The sequence below is a fragment of the Macrobrachium rosenbergii genome, chromosome 12 (genome assembly GCF_040412425.1).
Source record: "Macrobrachium rosenbergii isolate ZJJX-2024 chromosome 12, ASM4041242v1, whole genome shotgun sequence".
In the NCBI taxonomy this organism is placed as follows: domain Eukaryota; kingdom Metazoa; phylum Arthropoda; class Malacostraca; order Decapoda; family Palaemonidae; genus Macrobrachium; species Macrobrachium rosenbergii.
The window spans coordinates 20,188,001-20,210,500 of record NC_089752.1 but is presented as its reverse complement, the minus strand read 5'-3'; the positions used below and the strand labels follow the sequence as shown (position 1 = coordinate 20,210,500).

Here is a 22,500-nt window from a genome sequence, read left to right as displayed (position 1 = left end):
TCATATTGTGACGTAAACATAATATGACGTCATGAGGCTCCGCCATCCATCAGGTAGGTAGCAGCAGCAAGTCACTAACAGGTGAATTATATGCTTATACAGTCTAGGCTCCAATAAATTCGATATTGGCCAGCAGGATATAAAATTGCCCCAGTGGTTGCAAGACTGCATTTGTGCTATGGTTTGCCACTTTGTATAAACAAGACCCGTGGCAAGATTTACTATAGCGTGAATAGGTAATTATATTTTTTCTATGTGGGATATAGTTACTTGGCAACACTCATCTCTTGCTGCAGTTAATAAAGAACGCTATAGTGTGTCGAAACTTGAGGTAAAACAAAACGGATTGTCTTTTTGTATTCCTGCTCTAAAATAGATGTAGATCTAACAAATGCGCTATAGACTGATTCATTATGTGGATGAATTACATTCATTGAATTATTTGCAAAAGTAGAAACAATACAAATATCAAAGAAAATGGAAGAATTCCAAGCTAACCATTTAGTCCCAACAACTGCTGTGGAAGTTGTGATGAAGCCCCCACGTAATAATAATAATAATAGTAATAATAATTATCATAATAATAATTGTTCTAAAGGGTCCACAATAATATAGTTGTTAAAGGGTCGAGCCTTTAACAAATTATATTATTGTGAACCTCTAGAATATTTATGAACTCTCTCGTGATGGAGAGTTTTTCTTGCAATAATAATAATAATAATAATAATAATAATAATAATAATAATAATAATAATAATAATAATAATAAAATTATTGAGAATGATAATGCAATCAAAGGAACGATGACAAATCTTGCTCGCCATCATTGATATTTCTGAAGCCTAGGATGGTGCTAATATCAGTTAGTGAATATATCATCAGCAAGCGGGCAGAGCCACAGTGAAGAGACGTTTTCCCCATACTTAAACTTCTCTTCGGTGTGGGTGGAGCCTCATGACGTCATCAGTTAACGTCACTGTTGTGTTCAAAACCCATACTGGTGATTTTGATGGCTCTGGCATAGGAAAAACACACTTTTACTCTGATAAGTACCAGAGCTATTGAACTTAGGTACTAAATAATACTTGCAAAAATTAAGTAGGGTTATAAAAATATACACTTGCCAACTTTCAACTTTATCCGATGTTTGGTAAAAGGGGTGTTGCCGAAAAACCGTGTTTTCATCGGCTCTGAATCCATAGTAACTGATTTATCCATGATGGAAAAATAATCAGTTGTTTAAGCAAATCATTGAAGCTATATACTTTAATGAGCTCTTGATTTCACTGGGTAATCTTCTGTTTATACAGACTGTATAGCAAAGTAGCTTAGGTCAATATCCGTGTAATAATTAACGAGGGAGATAATTACCAAGGTGTATATGTAGAGCATAATTATGCCGTCAACAGAGTTCAATTCGAGCACTGTATATTCATTTTTTAACTGTAAAACGTCACCTATAAATCTCTAAGCTTTCCTGTTCTTATATTTTTTTCCCGTTGGTATCTATCTATCTTCATTTATTTTTATTTAAAAGTTAACGAAGTTTGTGAGAACAGAATAAGTATTTTACGTAATCACTGCATATTAAATTTTCAGGATTTTTATTGTGGAAAAAATATATGTTCAATCATATGTATATATATATATATATATATATATATATATATATATATATATATATATATATATATATATATATATATATATATATATATAATTATATATATATATTCATATATATGTATATATACATGTACATATATACTGTATATGTATGTGCATATATATAACACATTATATATATATATATATATATATATATATATATATATATATATATATATAAAATATATATATATATATATATATATATATATATATATATATATATATATATATATATATATATATATACATACATATATATATATATATATATATATATATATATATATATATATATATATATATATATATATATATATATATATATATATATATATATATATGAGGTTGGACCAGCACCACATCCGGACTATAACTATGAGGTCATTTCTCTAAATTACATAACAGTATTTCAAACAATGTTTTTCCAAAGAAGGCGATCCGATAAATAGCATGTATGCACATGATTGTAATGAATTTTGAGACATACATAGTCCATACATACGTACATAACCGGCTTCCTCCATGAAATTACAAACTATGGCCCTGCGTCTAAAGAAAAATAATCCCAATGAAACCAGAATAAAGGATGGTGATTATTGACCCTATTAGAAACAATAAATGGAAGTTGAATTTAAACAACAGAAAATAAAAACAAGAAAAAAAAAAGGTGAATGACAAAGAGGAGGCTTCAGCTGTGTGGACCATGAACCCTCCAGGCACACTGAAATCCTATTGACAAATAGCACCCAGTTTTATTGCACTGAAAGCCGAATGAGAGTAAGTGCTGTGTTAAGTAAGCGATATTGTCGTTCCATTTCCGTCTGTGGAATTTGTCAATCATTTTTTTCCCCGGTGACTTTTTATCATCCCGTCAATTACAGCCGGGTCATACGAACGCTGTTTTTCCGGATTCATCTGCTCTGCCGAGTAAGAGGGGGAAGGGGGAATATTTGAGATGACATTTGTTTGACACATTGTGGGCGTTTTCTTTACTCATTTATAAGCATCACGGGGTTTTCTTTTTCCTACAGCATTATCATATTTTTAATTAGGAAAATTCTCTGTTTAACGCTGCTTAAGCTGGATGCTCAGAATAAACCTTTAATTATTATTCTTTCTTTTTACAAAATACCCTTTTCTTTAACATCTGTCATATACCATAAGTTCACATGCATGAGATTTTTGTCACATACAATAAAATACAATATACATTTTCAGAAAATATTCATCTTGTTGTTGCGTTTGACATTTAACAAAGGTATTACATTTAAGATACACTTGTAATCCGATAAAATACCGAAATAAAACATTTACATTCATGATATGCTTCCTATTTCACGTAGGAATAGCTATTTATCACTATATGATTTACATTCAAAACAGTTTCATGCTACAGAGGAGATAAGTATAAAGCAGATTCTTTCTATTTTGAATTTGCCTTGCTCAAATGATACCCAACACTTTTTCGACACGATAATATTTAGGAAAAGTTCACATCAAAGCAATCATGCCTCATAAGCAAATTCAATATTCATAATGAATAATTTTTTAAATTTTTATAGTCTTGCTTCGGTAAAGAACTCTCGGCGAGGAAAACCTGCAGTTCCAAGTCTTTCTATTTATAGTCTTTGATATCTGTGTAGATTAAGATTTATAACAGTCTGGGGTCAAACAGTCTCCTTATACTTTCCGTATGCGTTCCATTTGTGATAAGCACCTTGATCAAGGTTCAATTTTACTTATTCTGTAGACTCAAGGTTGGATTCACTCTGCGCAGGCCACTGAAACAATCCTCACGTTAAAAAATGCTCATAGTAGTATGAATCTTGAAACGGAGAAACAAATCCACAGTTATGTATGGGTACAAATATATTTAGAAATAAATCTAAAAAGAGAGATTTCGGAAATCTGTCCAATTCCCTTTTCAGGGGGTAGAGAAGGGGAATTTAACACTTTTCAAGGGATTGAAAAGGGGAATTAAACAGACTGCCAAAAGCTCTTTGTTTAGATTTATTTTGAAATGTGTTTGTACCCATACATACCTGTGTTTCTGTTTCTTCAGTCCTCACATTATTTACGAGCTATTTGACTTCCAAAAGCTTCATTACGGTTTGGATAGATTTTCTGTTCAAAACAAATTCGAATGCAAAGAATAATCATACCGAGTAAACTCCCTCTTTTGGTGGAAGCTTCTCTATCATTTACAGTAGAATGACACAGTTTTCTGACTATCGTCACTCTGATGAATTTCTCCTACACGAAAGATTAAAATTTCCATAGGTTTCATAAGAAAGATACGTTATACATGTACTAAAATTTTCACAATTTTGAAACCCCTTTCCCCAAAATGTGTATACGACTCTTCAAATTCTGTTTCTTATGAATACTTGTCTAAAACAAGTTAGGTTCCAAAATAAACCCATAACACTTATTAGTTTTATTTAATATATTGATTTGTTTATTTATCTAGGTATCTGTTTATCTATTTGTATATTTGTAAATTAATCTGTTTATCTATTTATTTATTTATCGAGCTGTCTATTTTTATATATAGATTTATCTTATTTCTCTATTTATTAGTTAATTTTTTTACCTGTCACACGCTGCCTATTTGATGCAGGCTTTATCTCAAGACTAAGTTTACCTTTTGAGATATTTCTAGCGATATGATTATCAAGTGATAACAGGCTCAACGTGCTTACGAATGCTGCATTACCAAATGTACTTTCTGCATGGAATGCACATTGCTGATATGTTCACTTTTATTTGAGAAGTTTATTACCTTTTGGATAAGATTGCAAATCAGGACATGCTTCACAGAATGCATATGCTCCTTATTCATTATTAGCTTTATATATACTGTGGATGATATTACTTAGACACGACGAATAAGGTGAAAATTTGACTTTTAGTATCCTTAGAATTTATAAACCCATGCGATATATAATTATTGAAATAGCCATGTTTTGCATTTTCTCATGTGCAATACAAGCAATTAGCCATTAGAATATAGGTAGTATTTTTAAATTAATCAATTCTATTACTGAGGAAAAGAACACTCTATAAATATACACCCCCCAAAAAAAGAGACATAATCCATCACCTGGATGTAAATGTTTTCGATGAAGGCACATTTTCAAAAATATGCCATGTATGGGAAAAGGAGGTCACTATAGTTTAAGTTACAAAACAATAAGGTAGGATTTTTATACATTTTATAGTACTTTGAAAACATTAACTAACGATCTTACTATCTGATTTTTTCCCTTAATTAGATTTATTTATGTCTTTCTTTTATTTAGAGTGTTTTGCAATTCTCTTGTTTTTAACCTTTTCAAGACATTGATTTTACGCTGGCTGTAAGTATATTAAAGTCTAGACTTGAGATCTAGACACCCTTTCGTTCTGTCTCGTTATTTATATCAATTCTCCCATGCCTGCTCTCTCTCTCTCTCTCTCTCTCTCTCTCTCTCTCTCTCTCTCGTGATGTCGCGGGCCATAAGCGAAGGAAATATTAAGCATTCCATTGTTCTGGCTGGCCTCAGACTTTTAGAAATTGTCACAACCTTTCGTTCGTAATAACTTGGCTGTAGTTTTCACTACGATTTCGTTTCGATATTTTAATTTTTCACTCACTTTTGGGAACCTTAATGGGTAGTAGTGCCTTAATGGAGAAACTAACAACGCGTTTACTCGCTATATCGTTTTAGGCCATTGGGTTTACCTGCGTAATTATTAACGCGCGTTCTCTGAGGAAACAATGTCTTTATTTTCAGAGTTTGTGGTTTTGCAGAATATATTGGTTTTTCTTTTGCCAAGTTTTCGACAAATGATAGAAGGAAAATTCGTGGGAGACAAGACGAAAATCATGACTGGGAAAACATTGTTTTGAAAGTATAGACTGTGATAGCTATTTGGACTGAAAATGAAGTGTTCTAGCAATGGAGACAGGGAAAGTAACTGGACAAATTTCTTTTATCATTTATCGTGTTCTGTTTATTATAACATTTTCCTATTCAATTCACGGAAAAGATTATGGCATTACTACTGCCTCTCATTCCATATCTTTTTACATTTGCTTTTTATGTATGTATACATGCATAAACATAAACACAGATAATACACACATATATGTATGATTACATTCTCTTGTAAAATGTATAAAGCATAATTTTCCAGAATGTTATGATATGCTTCATGTTGTCGTATGATTTTTTTTATACAAAAGATGTTGTGTAGTATATTTTGTTGTAATGTATATTTGGATTCACAATATCGTAATTCAAATTAATAATATGTTTCTTGATATTAACACAATGAGAAGGAGATTTAGTCAGACCAGAACATGTGTTCTGGAGTTGTCATCGAGAGATGTCGGCGATTGCTTTTGTTGTAGTCAAGCAATTAAGTCGCGTTGACAATCGAGATAAGGGAAGGCTCACACTCATTCGTCTGTTATTAAACATGTCGATCACATGATTTTTTTATCGTAATGCTGCTGGGCGTTTACAGTGTCCTGTTAAAGTCACGTAGTCTATTTCATGTTAAGACGCTTCCGAGCCATGTGATCATCTTTTGTCTTAGAGACAGATCCACGTGTTGATTATGTATTTTGTTTCCAGAATGTGTCCTGATCGAGATGATTGCATCAGCCCATTCTGATCGCATCATGTGACGGAAGTCTAGCATGTTTCTTTGGGTCTCAGTCCCAAAATTGACATTCCCTTTCATTTTCATGTTTTGTGCAATAATTGTGTTCTTAATGTCATTTGAATTATTTAGTTCTTTTTTTGAATTTAGTGTTTTTACATACTTTGTGTTTACAATCTCTTAGATTTTCAAGATGCTTACTTAATTTTGTTTTTCATAATTTGATTTAGAATTAATTAAGACTTGTGTTTTCAAGTGATAGCAAATTTTCTTCAAAAGTAAGATTGTGAATTTTGATTAAGTAATAGTAATTTCTTCAAATGAGTTGAATTTTGATTTATTAATTTTGAATTAAAATATATTTTCTATTTGAAGTTTTTAAATAGTGTTTCATTTATTAACGAACAGTGGTAGGAATAACTTTGCTAATAAGCCATAGTGATAATAGTTTTGTTCCTTCAGTTTTGTTGATGTTACGTTAACCTGGAGACAGGTACCGTAATGGAGTGATACCCTTTTCATTAACTTTATGCTAAATGCTGATACCTCACAATTATTTTGATAAACTTTTGATAATTCTCTTAAGGGATCACTGTTGCCTTTAGCGTACTCATTCGTATTTTTATGAGTTCATGTATCTAGCTGTAAGTGAGGTAAATTTTGAAGCTATGATTGGTAAGTGTAATAACCAGAATTACTTAGACATTAAATGACAATATATACGTATATATATGTATGTGTATATATATATATATATATATATATATATATATATATATATATATATATATATATATATATATATATATATATACTAGTGCACAGACATACATACATACATACACACACACGTATGTGTATATATATATATATATATATATATATATATATATATATATATATATATATATATATAATGTGTGTGTCTGCGTGTGTGCGTGCATATGCGTATGTACGTGTGTATGTCTGTGCGCCAGTACGTATATATGCCACAAAGCTTAGTTATTCCTTTAACGTGACTTCTCCTTTCTAACGACGTCAGTATCCTAGATGTTTCGACTCCAGTTTCAGCAGTCATAAATCAAACAATCAAATCTCATTTCCTGATGTTTTTTCGGTTGTTGCGTAAACACAATCACAAGTTCTTACCTGGAAACGGATTATGTACAGTAGAACTTGCATCGGAGAGACTTTGCTCATTATGCCACCTCCATTTTCTTTCTTTTTTTTTTTTTAAGACTGGTGGTCTTTATGGACCTCTCAAGAGCTGAAAAGTCCCTCTACCATAGCTAATCAAGAAGAAAAACTTATACAATGGGCTACTTTGGCCTGCTTGGTAGAAAAGCTTTCCTATGCTTTTCGGCTAATTTCCTCCAGCGTATTATCAAACAGAATTTTTGACACCAGTGCTCCCTTAAGCTTGTAAGGCAAGACTCATTGATGGGTGCTCTCGTCCTCCAGGGGACCTTGGCCTTTGTTTGCATACCTAGTGCTTGATTATTCTTTTTTATAAAAGGTGACGTTTCATTTCTTCCCCGATATTATTCTTGGGGTTGGTTCATATATATATATATATATATATATATATATATATATATATATATATATATATATATATATATATATATATATATATATATATATATATATGTATATATATATATATATATATATATATATATATAATATATATATATATATATACAGTATATATATATGTGTGTGTGTGTAAGTATAATATATATATATATATATATATATATATATATATATATATATATATATATATATATATATATATATATATATATATTAGTTATAGATACACAAGGGTTTTATTCAAAGTATATTGACACTTTTGGTAGATTTTTTTCTACAGAATATACTTGTAAGTCATGCTCATTGAGCTCTGTATTGCAACCGTTTCTCTTTCTTGGCATTATAATCATTAAAACAAAAAATTAAGTACTCCAATATATAAGGGTCCTCATTTTAAGACTTTCAACTTTATTTTGATGTTATTTATGACTTTTCAATTTTATTTTGTTATTCTGTGACTTTCAACTTTACACTGATTCTATTCTGACGACTGGGATCTGACATTTTGTTACTGATAAAATAACTTTTTTATCTTTAAGAAATTTCATATACAAACATTTATTACCTGAAGCTAATGAAGTTTGTTAAAGTAACTAAGTATAATTATAAGGACGGAGGTTTTCTGTAGCAATTCATTATTTCATAATAACTTTTTACTTAATTTTTTCATATTTTGTGATTAAGGTATACAAGAATGTGACATAGCATAATTATAATGAAATAAATTAAGACAGCAACTAACATTTGGCTCATAACTAAGTCTTCATTTTATGAGAGAGATCTAGATAATTTTCATAAAATATACACATTGTCACTTCATACAGTATATCCATATTCTTATGAATAACATTAGGTATAATTCACTTGTTAAAAAAAAAGAGCTTCTTTATCACACGAAGTTGACTATAGCCTTATTACGGCTGTCTTCACGTTGTTTGAGTTTATATCTAATTTAAAGTACGTTTTCTATCTGGATTAAGAAAGTAGTAATGGAATATCATATAATGTCAGTTACGGCTGTCTTAAGCCTTTTAGTTCAAATAGTCAATTTATTACAACACGGCAATTCGGATTAATATTGTCTGGATATTTTGAACCCTTTCTTGAATAACTTATGATTTATTATATTCCTTCCTTGAAGAAATAATATTCATATTGTGCATCTTCTTCAGAAGCTCTTCATTGCACACTCTTCTATTGAGCAAGAACAGACAGTTCATAATGCAGGAGTTAAGTTAGTTAAAGACCTGGGAGTCGGTTGTCTGTAGTCACAATATTTAGGAAATATCATATAACATAACTTGGCATGTACCTGTGTTCTGTGTAACAGAAAATATGTAAGTTAAGTGAAGTTAGTACATGAGCGTAATTCATACATCTGGTATTTGTGATTAGGCTTTATTCGCCTTAAAAACAAAATGCTAAAAGTTTTGATTTTCATAGTATTCATCATAGTTTAAATTTATTTTAGTAATTCTGTTAAGTCGTTTTAATAAGGTAATATTGAAAAACAAGCAAAAAATTATCATCACTAACGGAAAACGTACTGACGCTTGAATAAACGATATACAAATTGTTTTTATCATTTACAGGCCCATTGGATATATATATATATATATATATATATATATATATATATATATATATATATATATATATATATATATATATATATATATATATATATATATATATATATGTATATATATATACATATATATATGTATACACATATATATATAAATATATATATATATATACATATATATGTATGTATATAAATAAATAAATATATATATGTGTGTGTATATATATATATATATATATATATATATATATATATATATATGTATATATATATGTATATGTATGTATTACACAAACACACAACCATATATTTCATTTACAAATGCTTTTTTTTTTCAACATTTCGCCGTTTTCCCCCTCTGACACGAGAAAGCCTTTTTCTCCCGATCCTGAACAGGTCGTTCAGAAGAGGTTGCTTTCTCCAGCGCTTTTTTTACTCTAGCTGACACTGGAACCCATTCACAGCTTTGTTAACCAGTCGCTAGCTTTAGATTGGAACCACGGACCTTGCCAATGCAGTCTAAGACTGTACCACTGAGTACGCTTGCATAATCAAGGTTTGTTGTTCGAGCCCAGTCTTCCGTCACCTGTTGACAAAACTGTGAACGAGCAACAACTTCCTTGCAGAAAAAAAAGCAGTCGAAATGTTACCTCTGCTGAACTTTTTTCCTCTCAGTAACACCAGAAAATTTAATATTTAATAATATTCCTATCCACTTTCTTTTGTTCATTAATGTTATTCGTGTATATAGACCGCCTGAATCATAGAATCGGAAAATGATCATCAATTTTATGTGGATAAACTAATCTATTTAATATCTTTCTTGCCTTGATATAATCCAGTATTTTAATTGTTCCCTCTTTGAAAGAAAGGTAAAACTGTTTACCATATTTTTAAAATTAAGGTTGAACCATTTTTTTTTTTATTATTAATCTCCTATTCTCTCTTTTACCCGTCTGTTTATTGACAGACTTACTTTTCTATGCCTCTCAGGAAAGGGTATATTATTAGGAATTCTCATTCAAATTACTTATGCTTTAATGACACTTGGGCAAACTCTAAATTTCTCTTAAAACTAATACCATAATACAAACAAAGAATGATTCACCAGAGAATACTATCAAATATACCTGATAAAATCTGACAAGATTGTTACATGAACTTTAAATATAAGAACAGTTGGAATCCACTACTTTCGTTTATTCTTTTGTTACCATGAAAGGATTTGTTTTATATGAAATGTTATATTTAGAATCATCATGCTCTAATTCCTGCTTCACAAATGTATCAAGCAATGAAATTTAAAAATTTATGGACACTTGTTTCATCGTACAAAATTCAAAGTTGTGAGACATCTACTGCAGGAATTACCTAAAAACACCAAATTTACCGAAAATCGTTCGAATATTAATCCTTCATTCTGGGCAATAAGTATGATACAAATCAACCCGTTATCCAGCAACTGCCTTGCCCCACTAACAAAGACACTACAGAAAGAGGCAAGTTACATCTATCATCACATGTAAATAAAAACCAGTCTTCCACAAGCAGGTTGATATTTTATGCACATATAATAGTTTATAAATTTGTTTGGAAAGAAATCATAACATTAAATTGGAATTACACCATACACATCCATTGAAATCAGTACTTGTTAGTGCTCATTGATGATGACACAGATTTAATCACAAACACGAACTAAACCTATTGAGGGCATCTTTAGCAATTTAAACACACTAGCCTATAGCGTGTAGGGCCGTTTGAGCAGCCGACAGTGCAATAATCCTTCATATATATATATATATATATATATATATATATATATATATATATATATATATATATATATATATATATATATATATATATATATATATATATATATATATATATATATCTTAATATTAGTCCTTCAAAAGTTAAGTATACCTTAGTTTAAGCAAACCACTGAGCTGATTAACAGCTCTCTGGGAGCTGGCCGCGAGTTAGATTTATTTAACGTGGCTAGAACCAATTGGTTACCTAGCAACGGGACCTACAGCTTATTGTGGAATCCGAACCACATTATAGCGAAAAATGAATTTTTATCACCAGAAATAAATTCATCTTATTCTTCATTGGCCGGTCGGAGATTCGAACGCGGGGCCAGCAGAGTGCTAGCTGAGAACGGAACCCACGCGCCCAATGAGGAACTATATTAGTCCTTCATTCTTGGATATAATTATAATAGAAATCATCCCGTCATCCAGCAACTGTCTTGCTCCACTAATAAAGACACTATTTAAAGAGGCAAATTGCACGTGTAAATAAAAACCAGTCTCCGATATGAGAGTTGATATTTTATGAACATATAATTTAGTTTATAAATTTGTCTGCAAGGAAATCATGACATCATATTGGAATTACACTTCACACATCCATTAATTCAGGATATGATACTGCATGCTGATGATGATATAAAGTTAATCATGCACATGAAATAAAGTTATTGAGTGCTTCATTAGAAATTCAAACACACTAGCCTACGACGTGTAAGGCCTGTAGGGCGGCCGATAGTGCAATGACCCTTGATAAGAGAATAGCTTGATTAGAAATAACAGCTTTGTCTTGAATATCTAAAAAGAAATAATTTGAAAATAACTTTTAACAATCAAGTTTAAGCTGTTATTCTTACAGATATAATAGATTACTCTTCTACCAGAACTTATATGAAAACATCATTTGGTTTTCAATTCGCAAATCTTGCAATGATAACATTACATTAAACCATGAAAAAGCCTTATTTGAAAAAACGTTAGTTTCCGTATTATGTAGCGTGAATTCTGTTATTGTGCCGGTGTGATAAATCTACCAATTTATTTTTAGTCGACATGTACTATTGGGATTTATGAATAATAAGTTTCAGAAACTTCAGAACTTACTAAATCTATCTTTTAACTTTTAAGATTAAAGGTAAACACACCATGCTCGTTCGATTCTTACATCAGTTACCAATATGTAAGCAGAACTACCCGGAACTCATGGACCAACATACAGTTGTAAAAATTCAGAGAACTAGAAAGATGAATAGTCAGTGTCAATCTGTTCCTGTCTGACTAAAGTCACTGCAGCTTCTTCAGTGCCATAAAAAACAGTGACATCAAAGAGACTCCAAGAGTGAAACTTGCTACCCCACCGATGTCACTCAAAAGGCTAATACGACTGTAGCCAAGAACTTCTTCTCTCATCTCTGAAAACTCTGCAGCGACACTGACACAAGCTGTACCTTTGTCCTCTCCTCCCCAGGTAAGTCTTCCTTGCAATGTGGACTTAACCCAGTAATCAGAACTGGGGCTCTGCTTTGTCACATGCATGGAGAAAAATTCCGAAGCTTTGCAGTACCCGTCACAGTCAGAGCGCCAAAGAAAATTCTCCAAGCTTATTTGGCTTGGAGTAATATCTTGCTTCTGCCACAAGTCGTTAAGGAATTCAAGGTAATCAAATGCATCCTTCAAGGTGCTATTATTCATCAAGGAAAAGGAAGAATAGAGGGTCATGCTTTCACCTATTTTCGAAAGCTGACAGTCTCTCACACAATTCCCATAGGTTTGGCCTGCAAAAGATGCTGGACGGAAACGATCTAGAGATTTTATTCTGAAAACTGGCAATTTATAAAATCCTTGAGTTTCGTTAAACTTGATCTCGTCCCAGTAAGGTTCCGACCGTTGGTCATGAATCTGGAATAAAACAGGTTTAATTCCCGATTTAGCTATGGATATACAATATTCGCTTTTTTTCGTAATAAACTCGTGTAGAGATAGCTTCGGAACGCAAGTGTAACACTTTCCAAAGAGTGTTGAGGTCTCTTTCCCTACAACATTTTTGTCCTTACTTATAAGACAACTACCATAGTCTTCACATGTTATGTTGTCTTCCAGTGTCCAAAGTTTTTCTAAATCGTCCATAAAATCGGTCTTATTCGAGATAAGTTTTTGAAAAAACGTTCTGATGTCCAGATCTGTTACATTTTCTTCACTCGAACCATTCAATATGAAACTAAGATTAAATTTGGGAGGCCAGGGACACATGGTCATAGCTGGTAAAATTTGAGCAGTGAGGGAAGTTACGTTGGTGCTTGTATATATGGGCTGGTCACCGAAGCATGTAAATACCTGCTGGAGACAGATTGTTACTGCCAGGATACCTAATAAACAGCACAATATCATTTTAAAGTACAACGAAAGGTAATATAACTTTCCTAGTCTTTTCAAGAGGGGACGAAAAATCAAAGCATGGGTATCAAGAAAGCTAAGACCAATGTATAAACCAAAAACACCGCCGATGCTACAAATCAGCTGAACAGCTGACACTGGCCAGTGAGGTTCTACTCGAGGCGTTGGGTAATGTTCATAGGAACTGCAGTTACTATTTGCAGCCTCTTTACACAAGGACAAACAGTTCTGTTTTTCTTCTGCTCCTACTGTAAGCGAATTTTCCGGAAGGTTGTACCTGAGATCCCAATAAGGATCAGTGTCATTCAGACATGAAGGCAGATTTTCTACGAATGCGTAGGGCAAAAGATTAATGTTATTTTTTATAAGCTGATTTATAAAACATTTTTGCAAACAGTGGGAATGTTCATCTGGAGGGATTACTCTGCAGCCAAGAGAGTGACTTGAAAAATATGCATATACCCAATCTTGTAGAGGTATAGATGCAGATATATTTAAATCTGGGCACCAGTAGTTTCTTTTCCTCACAACAACGGATAAGACTTCTTCTTGCTGAATATAAGACTGGAGTAAGAAAATTAAATTTACAGCTGTAAATAACAAAAGTATACAATGAATAATATACTTGTAGAGTATCTTGTAATGACTGCTGATGTGAGAACTCTTGATGCTAGAAATTTTCAATAGTTTCACTTTAGAACAAACTTGAACAATGAGCGAAGATATGTCTAATGACAGAGAGAGTATAGAAAATCCTAGCAAAAGGCCCAGACTTCCTCCAATGTCAGACAACAGCTTTTCTATAGGATAAGTCTCATATTCTTGAATGTTGGTGACTTCCTTTTGTCCTATGGTAAGGTTAAAGTATGGGACGCTTCTTGAGGTGTATGTTATCATCCAATAATCAGAAGTCATTTCAGGAGGGCATTCATGTGAACATCCATATTCCTTCAATAGGAAATTCTCATCCAGATGACTCCGCTGCAGACAAAGAGTTCTGAGAAGATAATCATACTGGATGAAATCATTCACGTTACAGTTATCATTTTCCCAAAGTGACTCGGCTAGGCATTTCTTTAGGCATTTGTGTGCATCGTAGCCCACTTCTTTATCACCAAGTAACCTTACTCTGTGTTGCTCCAGTTCAATGCTTGCTGCTCTGCTCTCTTCATCCAACAAAGTTTGGCGATAGGATATCTTTTTCAGTGGTGATGACGACTGCAAGTAACCATAGACTTTATAAGCACCGTAATATAACAACTCCTCTTCCGAGCAGGAAGTATTGCAACGCTGGTTAATGTAAGGACAATCTCGGCTGTTTTTAAAGTGTTTCTCTCTCCCGTTCACGTTCCAAGTGCAAAGGCGTAAGCCAAAGTCTTTCCTGAGTTTTATCAGAATGCTGAGAGGTTTTTTAACTGGCTGTAATTTTAATGAGAAGCACGGTGTCAGGAACCGAAATGAAGGCATCCATAGAATGGAGGACGATGTGGAAAGGTCATACACTTCTTTGGTGCTTCCTACATAGGTTTCCTCAAGTAAAGAACCCAAATTCCAACCAGCAGAATGTTGTAATTCTCTGATTGTTAGATTGGGGTTGATTCCAGCGAGATTTTTTATTGCTTCAAGGAGATAGTGGGCGCTGTCGACTGGAACAGAGAGGCCAAGGTCAACCAACCTTCTCGTGTTGAAGGGAACATTAGGGCACAGAGTTATCTTGGGGGACGAAAATTCCTCGTCGCCATACTGGGAACTGGATAAAAGAATTCTCTTCCTGTTTGCATATAGATTGATACTGCCGATAGTCTGGAAGAGAAACAGTCCAGTTGATACCGCCACAGCGCATAGTTTCACCAGCCATAAACCTTGCGACCATTTAAGGCGTGGTTGGTGAACCATTTTGGTATGAGCCTACAGCGTATGGACATGCACTTTGTCCTAGAAATACAGCAACAAACACAATTATCAGTTTGATAACTACATGTGTAAATAAATCCTATTATAAGTAGCAGTTTTTCAGTTACTCTTTTCTGGGCTAAGATTTTAACTGTAGATACAACATACTGATCTCATATACCATTAATATACTTAGTCATAAAAAAGTCATAAAAAAGTAAAGAAAAAAAACAGTAGCTTGGTATAGTGACTGCCTCTTTAATACTAGTAATTAAAATTAGAGCATCTAACGTATGACGTTACCCAAGAAGAGAAGAGTAAATAAAAAAAAATAAAGCTGTATTTTTCAGATCAACAAAATATTCTTTGGATTTCCTTTTCAGTTACTTAGGTAACTCGAGAGGCTGAAACATTTTTTTTTTTACATGTAAAGCATTTGTATGGAATAAATGATTGCGCAATAACATATAAGGGCATTTACAAGGATTTTCCTCTAAACATACCAAAGATTGAGACAATAGCACTGGAAAATTGATTCAAAACACTTAGGACCGAATATCGCGTGATAACGATTTAAAAGTTAAGGTACAATGAATGAAAACTGTTGCACTGAAAGAAATATTAAAAAAAAAAAAAACTGAATATAGGCATGGCGGTCGTGCTAACGAAAACACTTTCGAAACTTACTGTTATCATACCAAGCCACAACTACACCAAGAAAACATTGCATAATGATAATTAAAGAGAATTTCTCATTTCATCTTAAACCCAACTATATTTCGCAGCTAGTGAAAAAGTTGATATCATACCTTTACTCACATACGGATAAAGGATGATCTTACTGGAAAGAAACCGTTCTCCTGAGTTCTTGGTCGTTACCTGGGAGAAGACTGTACAGTTCTAAGAGAAGGGCAAGGAAACCCCCATGAAAAACCGCCCCTTTCAAGTGGTAAAGCATGTGATTATTATGATTGGTACATTAATAAATGATAAACCTTATTCTCCGTAACATCGAAGGTCATCTTGATTGGTACATTAATAAATGATAAACCTTATTCTCCGTAACATCGAAGGTCATCTTGAGCGATCAAATCCATGAGTGGTGAGGTTCTATCTTTCGTTTTTCAGTTTGCGTCTTTCACTGGCTATCCTTGTCTCTTTTTATATGATAATGTCTAATATCAGCACTGATAAACTGATGACGTTAAGACTGAGCCATTCGAAAAAAAAAAAAACGGATTGTGTTGTGTGTTACCAGCGATAACAGACTAGATACTGTGGTATAGAAACGTATGAACTAATGAAATATTCATTTGAAATTATCTTATTTTTATGCCTATTCAAGTTGCTGTCCTATCGACTAATCATGAATTACGATAAAAAAAACCTCCAGCCGTTCTTTTGTTGCAAAGTTGAAAACTTATTCCATGACACACCAAATGACACTTGTAAATCATGTGACATATTACAATGCTAAACATTCGACTTTCCATTAATCTTCTTTGCAAAAGACATGTGCTATCCGGAAGAAGTGTATGAATGCAACGCACACAAATGGATTCAGTCCTGAGCGATAACACTGTTGGAATTCGTATGGCTAGAAGTTATTGGTGTATTATTTATTCAAGAAGTCATAATCAAATTCTTACCTTACGTCCATACATTTCATGCAGTGCATATGTACACCGAGGTCTATCAGCAATTACAGAAAAGTAAATACGTTCGTTCCTGAGATAGATCAAACATATTTGATGATCGGACGACTGAAATGTTTGTAATCCGATAGTTACCTAAAACTTGAGGGAACTTCGTTTAGTAATGAAACCCTAACCATAACTATGCATTCCACTGTAATGATGCGGAGTGCATAACTATCCAAAATTTTTATTCTTTCTCTGGATGTAATGAACGTCTTTTCCAGCGTGCTTATATGAAGGCTGGTATGCTCAATATTAAAGTGGTAATGGTACGATTTCAAGACCGGTGGCTCACGCCCGTCAGGGCTAGCAACTTCATCTCTAAAGACTTTCCGAGATCCAAAATGTACTACTAGCCTTCTGGTACCAACCCCTCAAAAAAAACAAAATTATATGTTTCATATATATATATATATATATATATAAATATATATATATATATATATATATATATATATATATATATATATATATATATATATATATTTATATATATATATATAATCATGAAGCTACAAAATAAGCTTAATATCAATTCGCCATCTTGGCGCGGTGGTAACCTTCTATGGAGTCGCTGAATAGGTCCGTGTCAAGGGTTCGCGTCCCGGCGATACCAATTCATTTATCACTTATATAAATTCCCCTTCGGTGATAATTCTCCATCGGAGATATTCCCGAGGTAGCATGAATTCGATATTGGCGACATTTGTAGCTTCATGATTGTATATAAATCACAGTGTGATAAAATTTCATATATATATATATATATATATGTATATATATATATATATATATATATATATATATATATATATATATATATATATATATATATACAATCGTTACCTTCTGAATGTTTAATATCCGGTTCCGCGCTTCTTCGGGAATATCACCAAGGAATTTTAAGTGATAAATTGATTGGCGCAAAGTGTCTCGAACACTCGGCAGTACCCTCAAATGTCGGTCAAACCACCTAGCCATGAAGATGGCTCTGTGGTTTGACCGTCGACTGGAGTCGTTGGAGGGTACTATCGAGTGTTCGAGACACTTGGGTAACAATCCATTTATCACTTATAATTCCTCTTCGGTGATATTCCCGAAGTAGCGTGAATCAGATATTAAATGACATTTGTAGCTGAATGATTTTATAAAAACCATGAATGATTTTATAAAAACTATGGTGATGTGAAAAATTTCATGTATATATATATATATATATATATATATATATATATATATATATATATATATATATATATATATATATATATATATACTCGTATATAAAGGCAAATGCCACGAAGGAAAGTGAGACAGCAGTTGGTGCTAGGCAGCACAAACACTGTCACTTTACTTAGCAGACTGATAGAAATATAAAAAAAGTTTACCAAAGAAAACATATAATTGACAGAAGGTGATTATAGGAACAGTGTACCGCAAGTCCTTACAGTTGAAGAATTAGTGGACCTATTAAAACATGGGTAAATATTTAGAGTTTACAAAAGATTAGGCCCAACAGCTTGGAAGCAGGAAAGTCAATTCAAGATTATACAGGGACGAGACTGACCACAAAAAAAAATTACCATGGCAGAATAAGCTGATTGCATATGTTTATATCATATGCCAATCAGCAATTCTTTCAAGGTAATTTTGTAGTCGATCTCTTCCTAACTATAATTTTACGATGAAACTTTATACAGAAAGACTGACCACCAAAAAATGACCATGAAAAGAACAAGCTGATTACATATGTTTATAACATATGTAATCAGCTTGTTCTTCTCATTTTCATTTTTTGGTGGTCAGTCTCTACTTCCGAGTGCCTGATCTTTTGTAAAGCCCCCTAAATATTTACCCCTGTTGTGGTAGGTCCACTAATTCTTCAACTGTGTTGGATTCAAGGTACATCTGTTCCTTTACATTCACCTTCTGGCAATTATACGAGCTTTCTTTGTAAACTTATTTTATATTTCTATCATTCTGTTAAGTAAAAGACATTAAGTCGAAAGGCCTATCACCACTCAGTTCTTTCACTTTCCTTCGTGGCATTTGCCTTTATTTATATATCTATCATGTTCCATTTTTTCGTGATTTAGTTATACACACACACACACACATATATGTGTCTGTGTGTGTGTGTGCCACCAAATAGTTTCAGCCCTGTGTTAGAGATTAAATTGTCTGTACTGATAGATCGGCTTCTAAATGATATGCATCAAACCTAAATCATATTCACTTTAAATCGGAATATTACTCCCGTATCTATTACTTTTATTGAGTTTCTTGACGAGACAAGTAAAACGGTCATCAACCGGTTTACTTGCTGCTTCTTTTGTTCTCTCCATCCCTCACGAGGTTCCCACGCCATCTCTACCTAACTAATGATATCTTAACTAGTGTTTTGTTGAATTAAAGGAGGTTTTCTTTCCTTTACCGGGCTTAATGACACCTCATGACTCAGATGACGTAGGTTCATTCTTCCATTACCATCCTTTATAAAAATTATTTGGGTAGTCTCAACAAGTGGCGTAATCGTAAGCAATAAGTCAAGATCAAAACAGCCAATCATACACATTACTTTCTAGTTTCCCTAAGTTTGGCGAAAAGGTGAAAATTTATGACTGAATTTTTCTTCATTGTCTCCCAATAGCACATTCATTCACCGAATTAGACGAATTGTACCTTATTCCTTTTCGCCTGTAAGAGCGAAAGCCCTCGAGCTACAGATATCATTAAAAAATAGAAACGAAACGATTATCAAAGCCCTTTGTATATTCCACTTAATATGCCATTAGCAGAATTCCCCCTTAAATCTGTTTACAATTAGTAATAGCATTAGATCCAGAATGTCATCAATTTAACATTTGATGTCAAGTACAAAATGGTAAATCTCAAAACGATCCTTCTGTTGTGGTAAGATAACTCAAATCCCTCTCGACGACGGAAATCAGATAAATTTCGAGTCATTAATTATATAATCACTAGATTAAATACCGAAAATTTAATGCATAAACCTTATTGTCTATAAGGAGGACTTTACATGACCTAATAACAAAAATCTAATTAAGATTTCTGAGAAAATTTCAGCTAAATGAGCACCACCCCTAAAATCTTACGTTTTTCTTTAATACCCTGGGCAAATAAAAAGGTAGAAAAAAGGAAAATAAAAAAGAAGGATTTTTATACTTAAAAAAAGTCATTTTCTTCGTCCCTGGTTTTGGTACTTTCAGATATGTAACAAACGCCCGAAAGAAATGTGGAATTCTCCTTTAAACTTTAAAGATAAACAGGGAATACGTATCTCTGTTGCATTAAAATAAACGTTTTATCTCATTTTCCGCTGAATATTCTCTCATTAGAAACGTTAGAAACTTTGAGGAAAACCGGATTGCTTACTTTTATCATTCGAGATAGTATTTTTGTAGATTTCTTTTTACATAGATAAATAATTTTCCGTTTATATAAATAAAAATAACATACTTTATCCACGCAGGTGGCTGATTAGAACGAGTCTTTAACACCATAAATAACGGCCTACGAAGAAAAGATCAAAAAAATTATGCATTAAAAGAAAGGGAATGAATCTTGATTAGTTTTTTTATAACTTCTCACTACAGAATAACGTTACTTTTTTGAGTTCGTTGGTAATTATACCCAAATAGTGTTTTTTATAACTCCTCACTACAAAATAATATCACATTTTTAAGTTCGTTCGTAATCATACCCAAACAGTGGTTTTTTTATAACTTCTCGCTACAAAATAATGTTGCACGTTTAAGTTCGTTGGTAATCATACCCAAATAGTAAATAAAACATTATCATTAATTTTATTCTAGGATTTTAAACAAAAAAGTTTTTTTAACTAGAAAATAATAGAAGCAAATTTTATCGTCTTGGAAATGGAAATGAGAAAATTAGTCTAAGTACTTTCTGTACTGAAGGAAAAACAGTAAACATTAAGTCGTTTTTTACCTTACAGCAATTTCTCTAAATACAATAATTTTCAATTACCTGCGCCAAGAACATTCCTTTTAATGAAGTAACGAGCTCAAATAAAAGAGAGCTAAGCGAAAGACTAATTATAAAATTAGAGTTGGTTTTTTACTTACATATTGATGAAAGGGATTTCCTCATGTAAATTACTGTATTTCTAAGAATTAACCATACATACTTGTGGCTTTGATTTTATAAAGCTATATTTAATACCATAATTTACCTTTTATCTATATTTTTCACCTGCCTATAAATGATGATGATGTTCCATGAGACTATAGATGCTTAATTTACAGTTTCCATTTTTATGGTAAAATTTCAAGCCACACAAAACTACAACAAAATGAATAATGAGGTTACGACCAAAATAACGCGAACAATAGATATGAGAAGCAACCCAATACCACTGTTATAGACGCCCATGTTACATTTTAAGTTACAAGAGCAACAGACAAAATGACACACACACACACACACACACACACACACACATATATATATATATATATATATATATATATATATATATATATATATATATATATATATATATATATATATATATACACACAGATTTCTATACAGTATATGTTCAGTCCATTTTCCTATCGAGACCTGGATCACCGAGCGCGGGAAGAAAGATATATTATATGAAGTGAGTAAATTGTTCTTAATATTGAAGTAAATAACGGCCCTGCATATACAAGAGAGGAAGATCATAAGAGTGCAAGGAAACGGGAAAATAAGGGAATACTTTTAATCAAACATGACTTCCGTGTTTTTCACAGAACTATGAGAGCTGATTGCCTGATGGGTGCTACGCGGCCTTCTTTCGAGGTGTAAGGGATTACGCTCTAATATGACTATTGTCTGTTTTAATAACTGTACCTATGTAGTCGTTCAAAGAGAAGTCTGTTAATGGATTCGATGCTACAGCAAAAAATAGCCAATTTAGTAAGAGAGAAACTAGTACTATTTCTTCCTTTCTTGGGGATGTCTTTAATAAGGTAATCTCAGCAAGGAAATATTTTAGTATTATTATTATTATTATTATTATTATTATTATTATTATTATTATTATCATTATTATTATATTGTCAAATTAAAATGAAAATCTAGTTTCGAAAAGTGGTAAAATTGAGATACGGTAATAGAGCGGTAGTGAGCGAACCTGAGGGAAAAGAGAGAGAGAGAGAGA

General features: G+C 32.5%; 1 protein-coding gene across 1 annotated transcript in view; it reads right to left on the bottom strand.

The window, feature by feature from the left end:
• LOC136844435 (cell adhesion molecule 2-like) overlaps window positions 1–22,500 on the bottom strand; it is an 855,447-nt gene that overhangs the window by 207,438 nt on the left and 625,509 nt on the right. The gene's annotated exons all lie outside the window — the stretch shown is intronic.